The sequence below is a fragment of the Hylobates moloch genome, unplaced genomic scaffold (assembly GCF_009828535.3).
Source record: "Hylobates moloch isolate HMO894 unplaced genomic scaffold, HMol_V3 SCAFFOLD_9, whole genome shotgun sequence".
Taxonomy (NCBI): Eukaryota; Metazoa; Chordata; class Mammalia; order Primates; family Hylobatidae; genus Hylobates; species Hylobates moloch.
Window position 1 is genome coordinate 113,675,537 of NW_026652284.1, and position 7,616 is coordinate 113,683,152.

The 7,616-nt window shown below is 47.5% G+C and overlaps 1 pseudogene; it reads left to right on the forward strand.

The window, feature by feature from the left end:
* The first annotated feature begins 6,251 nt into the window (after window positions 1-6,251).
* On the forward strand, window positions 6,252-6,659 carry LOC116812719 (large ribosomal subunit protein eL32-like; annotated as a pseudogene).
* The last annotated feature ends 957 nt before the right edge of the window (window positions 6,660-7,616 follow it).

Sequence of the window (7,616 nt, forward strand, 5' to 3'; positions counted from 1 at the left end):
TTCCAGAATGTGGTGGGGACTATTTCTTGCTGGAAGACCTCCCCAGGGCTCAGGGCCCACTTTGGTTAAGCTCTGCAAGAATGAGAGGAGGCTCATCCCTCCTTTGGCTCTGTTCTTTGTCTTGACCTCCTGTTACCATCATTTTCCCCACCTTCTCTTGGCTTCTCTGAGTCTCACCTGTCCAGGAAGCCCTCCATGATGAAAACTCAGTTAACCTGAAGGCCTTTCAGAAGAAAAGAACACGAAGAGAGGGCTTGCCATGACTAAATGTCAACCCTACACGGGGACTTCACCTACATCATTTCATGCAATTAGCACTCCAACTGTAGGAGTTATTATATCCGCATTTTGCCAATGGGGAAGCTAAGCTTCAGGCAGGTAAATTTCTGGACCAAGTGTTCATGGCCAATGAGAAGAACTAATACTTATTTAGCATATAAGTACCAGGGATGGTTATAAACCACTTGTATGTAACAACCATAGTCTTCAACACATCTCCAAAAGGTAAGGTACTGTTTTTATCATCCCCACTGTATAAATGGAAATACCAAGGCAGAAAAAAAGTAATTTGCTGAAGATGTCCCAGCTAGTAAGTAGAGCTGGGATTGGAACCCAGGCAGTCAGCCAAGTTTGTCCCTAACCACGATTATCTGGATGACCCCAAACCTCCATGGTTTCTTTTTCCTAAGCAACCAAGTGCCTTCTAAATGCAAAGGTTGGTGGGGAAATGCTTGAAGTCAACATTCTCCCTGTGTAGTCTGAGGAACCCGACACCCAGAGAGTGTGTTCCTGGCTCTAGGTCCCAGGTCTTATGACTGCAGATCCAGTCCTACCACAATCCAGCCCACACTGCCTCTACTCAAAGGGAGAAAGGGCGTTGCTACTGATCTCACCTCCTCCCTGCCCCCTCGGTGATGGTGGGCCAGGACTCTCTCTGAAAGAGTGATCATGTGTTTCATCATTAGGTGAGTAACTGTGGGAGGCTTCCTGGCTGATTATTAATAGAAGCTGGAGAAGGTGTGCCTGTTTAGGAACAGGCCAGCAGTTTGGGATGCCAGGCTGGCTTGGTCTCTTGGTTTCTGGAGTCACCTGAATGATTTGACTCATCTCCTGGCTGAGGGCTTGGCTTCTTACTTCTGAGACACCCCATTCCCAAGGCAAATTGCTGCCTTGCCTCTCTCCTTACACTCATTTACATCATCTGTTTCCAGGCTGCCTGCAGGAACTGAAGCTTCTAGACAAAGAGACCTGGGTTTAATCCTTACAGACCTTAGCTACATTGTCTAACCTCTTGGGACCTCAGTATCATCGTCTTTGAAATGGGCAGGCCAACATCCAACTCATCATGAGGACTTATGGAGATGATTGCACAGCAGACACTCAGGAAGCTGCCACCATTGTGACTAGTATCATTCGGAGGCTGCCACGCTGGAACCTGCCGGCCACAGGCCCTAACAAAACTGTTCCTTTGCTGCAAATGTCTTTTCCAGGTCTTTCCCCCTTTTCTCCACATTGGCAGTGACGGTCCTATGAGGAAGAATAATGTGTTGCAATATTAGGGAGTGAGGTTCTTCTTTTTGTTTTTTTCAGCAGGGCTCTTGGGAAGAAACCTGGCCATTTGAGCCCTCTTGACCTGGGGGTTAGGGTGACTGGGCCCAAAGCAAGACACAGTCATTGCTGGCTTTTGTTTTGATAAAACTTAAGGCATGAAAAGGTTTGATCAAGAATTCCAGAAGGCAAGGAGAGAAACTTAAATGTTGGAGAAGGAAGAACACTTTGCCTGAGCTGGGGGCAGGGTCTGGGGTTCTGTTAGCAGCAGGGACCCTTGCTCCTGCCCTAGGGAGGTAGAGGGGCTGCGATGTCCTCAACCCACCCTCTCTGGAGAGCCCGGTGCCCAGGCAGCAACCCCTGCTCCGAAGAAACCCTGAGTTGCCCAGTGCCTGCCTGCTCTGTAACACAACCTGTGAAACTTTGCCTGACATTGGTGCAGGGGAGCTGGGTGCCCACTCACGACAGAGAATGAATTTCCCACTGAGCCGGCAGAATGAGGGCTGCAAGTCCCCACGGACTTAAAAAAAAGTAAGAAAAATGGGTATTTCTTGCACACCTGAACTTGTGGCCTCAGATCTTTGTCCACCACCCCTGTGTTGGGACCTCTGCATCACTGCAAGGGCCAGAGCAGCAGTGCATGAAGCTCCCATGTAGAAAACAGGTCTTGAGAAGAAATGTCCATGATAATACAGTGGCTGCAGTTCTGCGAAGGAGCAGCCCCCGATGGCTAGACCTGTGCCGTCTAATACAACAACCGGTAGCCACACAGGTCTGTTTAAATTCATTCAAAGGAAATGAAATTAAAAATTAGCCACATTTCAAGTGCTCAATAACCCTTGTGACCAGTGGCTACTGAGACTGGCCAGCACACAGTTCTATCATTGCAGAATGTTCTATCGGTCTACTGGTTTGTCTAGACAATTCTATCTAGAGTAAGTAACATGGAACAATTCCCCAAAAAGCACTGGAAAAAAACTTTCTTTACCCTCTGCACAACAGGTGAAGATTACCTCTGTTTTCAGGGACAGTTTTAATGATTTCTAACCATCAATGTGGAGGAGGAGGCCTACAATTACGCATGGGAGTGGATACAATTTGTGCGGAGGAAGGATGTGTGTGCAAATGACTTCTACCTGGCAGGCACAGGAAGTTTGTGGACACTTTGCTCCTCGAAACACATCTGTAGGGCCCTCCTTTGGAAACCTTCCAGGCTGGCCTCTCTGGCCGAGTCTCCATAGCCCACATGTCCCAGCCCCTCATGATGATGACTCTGAAAAAAGGTATTTTGGAAAAGCAATGTCACATGTAAGCCCCATTTTCTGTTTGCAGGCCTGTCTCTCGTCTGTGAGGGTTAGTTCTTTGAGAAATATCTCCAGTGTATCCCCAGCATCCAGAGCCTGGCTGCACACAGTAGAGGCTTAACAAGTGTTGATGAGATGAATGGGCACGTTGGTAGATGGCAGGTTGACTTGGGGTGGCTGCCTTTGACCTCCAACAAAACTGGGTGTAAACTTCATCTTCTCCAGAACACCTTTGTGGACTCCAATCCCCAACTCTGGGCACAATGGTATTCCTAGATTCCGTGATGGCTTTCCTAGATTCCCAGAATGGGTTGTGGTATAACAGGTGGAAAAGCTGAGGGATCCATAACCAGAAAACGGGGAAGGTTGGGAAGGGGAGGGCTTAGATAGAAACTCAGTAGACAAGGCAAAGAAGAAAGCCTCATGGGGGCCACTGGGGGTGGACAGGCCCTTCTGTCCAGGGTTTTCCCCAGCAGTGGGGGGAAATAAGTACCAGGCAACACCTCTTTGTGTTGCTCAGAATCTTTTAAAATTTGTGCAGGGAGAATACAATGGAATATTTCACATGCGTCTTATATCCAAGCAACAGAAATCCCATTGCAGATAGGTGCTGGAGAAGCCTTTTATAAAGGTCCCTGGGGCAGGGCAGGAGGAGGAGCCAGGACCAGGAGTCAGTCCCAACCCTGGAGGGTAGGCCCTGCTCTGGGTGACCCACCAGGCAGCTGGGTGACCCCCTATCCGAGGGCCTTGCTCAGCCCCTGTCGGCTCTGCTGGCGGCATTTGGGGGCTCCTCTGCAGGATGTCGGTGCAGAGCGCTGTTCTGCCAGGTGACCCAGTCCGACAGGTGTCTCCCTAGCTTCTCCGACAGGTTTGCCACCTTGCACCCGCTTGCCTGAGTGCTCAGTCACGTCCTCCTCGTCGGCCGCGTTCCCCAGGCAGCTGCGTCAGCCTCCCAAGATACAGGTAAGCCTCTGGCCTGGGGCCAGGTGTCTCTGGCCTGGCTCACCTGCTGGGTAGGTGACTGTTAGCATCGCTGCCTCTCCCCTAAAAGAAATCCCCTATTTTCACTCTTGGGCACTCACATACTGTACCCACTACCAACAGTTTCATCTCTGCCTTTAAGCATTTACAATTAAGATATCCACCGGTGTTGATTGAAACACGTGTTTTCAGTAAACGTTTAAGGCTACATTCATTCGTTCATTCATCATGCATTGAGTCAGCTCAGGCCTGGTTTGTCCAGGAGTGTTACCTACTAGGAGCACAGCGCCCAATTCCACTGAATGCTAGAGGGAGGGGCATGGACAGGAACCTCAGCCTTGGAGGTCTGGAGAGGAGGTGGGCGGGTACTCACTTTCTTAATTGTAGCTTATGCTTACTGAGAGCAAATCTTGTGCCAGGCCCTGTTCTAAGTACTCTCCATATTGATAGCCTCAGAACATTCTTATGAGGGAGATGTTACTGTACTACCAGTTTGGTAAATGAGGAAAGTGAACACAGAAAGTTTAAGTGAAAAAAGTGTCACATCACAGAGCTTGTAGCAGTTTGCTAGGGCTGCCGTAATAAACAACTGCAGGCTGTGGGGCTCAAACAACAGAAATTGATTCTCTCACAGGTCTGGAGGCCGGAAGTCTGAGATCAAGATGTTGGCAGGGTTGGTTTCTTCTGAGTCCTCTCTGGCTTGTAGGTGGCTGTCTCCTCTGTGTGTCTTCACATGGTCTTCCCTCTGTACCTGTGCCCATGTTTTCTTCTCTCCTAAGGACACCAGTCACATTGGATTAGGCCACCCTAGTAATCTTATTTTAACTTGAGCACCTCTGTAAAGACCTGTCTTCCAATATAGTCACATCCTGAGGTAGTAGAGGTTAGGATATCATCCTATGAATTTGTGGGACACAATTTAGCCCATACTATAAGCTAGTAGGTGACAGAGTCAGGATTTAAATTCAGGCTGACGGGCTCCAGAATCCTTGTGCTGCCTCTCAGACAGACTACCCACCCTGGGTAAAAGGGCTGCAACGATCCTCTACCCTAGAGTTAGAGAAAATTTTCCAGAGTCAGGCTACTGTGGGGAGTGAGTGGGAGACTGCTGGTGCCCTCCAGCCTCCCCCGACAGCTTCCAAACCCTGGGCACCCCATACTCCCTGGATGTCCTGAAGCTCCAAATACATTCTCCTTACATGGCCAGGGAATTTCCTTCTTCGTTAGAAGAGACAGGGAGACATAGATACAAAAGGCCCCCTTCTCTGCCAGGCACCTTTCTGGGTGCTTCCCCATGGGACCCACCCAATTTAAATAATAACCCAGCAAGTTAGTGATTGTTATCCCCAAGGAGTAAATGGAAGCCGGGTTCTTTATCATCCGACCTTTCTCCTAAATCTCAGAGACACCTCATCAGGGAATATTCTAGCTAGAAGGTCCTTATCAGTTACAGAAGCCAACAATTCTGTAGATAACAAAACCAACGCTCAGAGAAGGACATGGTGTGTTGGAGTCACAAAGTGCATTGAAGTCAGAGGCATGTCTTTAACTGTAGGACTATAAACTGCAAGATTATGGCAGCAGAGACTGCGTCTATCTTAGTTACCCTGGGTCCCCAGGATGGGGAATCAGATGAGCACAAAGGAAACCCTTCCTACATATTTGCTTTAAGAATTAACAAATTATTCAACAATGAATACATTAATTCCCAGCCCAGGCCCTTGTTTTGGCCTCAAATAAGGAAATAATGGGTTGTATTCAATCTCCTCTTCATCTTTCATAACAGAACACCAAATTTTAACAGATAACCAGCCCAAGTAAATATTTCCCAGTTTCCCTTGTATGTGACAATTTTTTGGCCAATGCAATCTAATTAGAAGTGTTTGAAACCTTCTAGAAAATATGTTTCAAGAAAAAGCATGCACAAGTTAATTAGTTTCTTCCTTTATGCTGGCAAGAGTGAAATGCAATGGCTGGAGCTCCAGCAGTTACTGTGGACCACGAGGTGACGTTAGGCATGAAACCAATGCAGCACAGAACAACGGAGAGAAGGAACCTGATTCGCTGACACTCTGGGGCTCCATACCAGCCCAGACAGCTCCTCGGAATGCCTTGGACACAACAGAGAAGTAAACGTCTATGTTGCTTAAACTGCTGTTATTTGGGGCTTTTTCTGTTACTCATAATTAGACATCATCTAACTACTACAAGTCTCTAATGAAGGAGCCCATTAGAGGCAACATAGATTAGTCAAGAGCTCAGAATGTAAATCCAGATGCACTTGCTAAGGGCATGACCTTATACAAGCTACTTCAACCTCTGGAGTCACAGTTTCCTTATCCGTACGATGGGTTTAATAATAGCATTTAACCTCTTCCTCAGTGCTGCCTATGAGGTGGCAGCCATCTCTTCAGCATCATGGCTGCCCTTAGACCCCTTGCGAAGCCCAAGATTGTCAGAAAGAGAACCAAGAATTTCATCCGTCACTAGTCAGACTGATATGTCAGAATTAAGTGTAACTGACAGGAACCCAGAGGTATTGACAACAGGGTTCACAGAAGGTTCAAAGGCCAGATCTTGATGCCCAACATTGGTTATGGGAGCAACCAAAAAACAAAGCACATGCTGCCCAGTGGCTTCCGGAACTTCCTGGTCCACAGTGTCAAGGAGCTGGAAGTGCTGCTGATGTGCAATAAATCTTACTGTGCTGACATCGCTCACAATGTTTCCTCCAAGAACCACAAAGTCATCATGGAAAGAGCCGCCCAGCTAGCCTTCAGAGTCACCAACCCTAATGCCAGGCAGCGCAGCAAAGAAAATGAGTAGACAGCTCATGTGCACGTTTGTGTTTAAATAAAACTGTAAAAACTGCCAAAAGAAGTAGCATTTATCCCATGAGGTTGGTATAATCCATGGTGTGGATAAACAGAGATACATCATATAAAGTACAAGCACACAGCTCACTCTGAGGCCCAGGCAGTGGCATGCTCAGCCGAGATCTTGTCTTTAGCACCCAGGCCCCAGCATGGGGACTGGGGTGGGATCAGTTTTTGTCAGATGATTATGTTGATGGGGATGCTTTACTTATTGTCACAAGTGACCATGAGCCAGCTTGGTCTTGACTGAGGGGCAGCCCGGGACTCCTGGCTGAACCTTCATCAATGGAGCAGAGGGCTGCCAGAAAGAAAAAGGCACAGTGGGGGACTTCCTTGACAATCCAGCCTTTACCAGCTTGGAGGATTTTTCGCAAAGGTGGGTGGTTCCATAGGGATGTGGGCTGACCATTCCACAGTGCTGCAGAAATCAGAACAAAACAAAACGAGCTATAATCGTGAAACCATGTGCACCATGTATCCAAATTAAACAGTTCTACCACTCTATGGCCCCAGATATGTTCCAACACTTCGAGTTAAGGAACAAACAGAAATCAGATCCAGACAAGTTTCGTTTGGGAGGATTTGCTCTGCCTCATAACTGTTGTTTAAACAGGCAAGAAATTTACTCAGTCAGCTTACTAGCTCTGAGACCTTGGGAAGAAGCCATTTAAACTCTCTGAGCCTGAATTTTACCACTGTACAATGGGGGTAGTAACATCTACCTCAAAAAATGACTAAAAAGAAGAGATTAAATAGATTGTTTAGCAAACAGTCAGTACTAAATAAATATCTTCTGTCCCTTCCCTTTCCCGCAGGGCCACCACAACAAAGCCTAGAGAACTAATGCCAAGTGAACTGGATACACAGAATTTATTTCAAGCGTGTAAATGTAGGCTGGGTGCGGTGG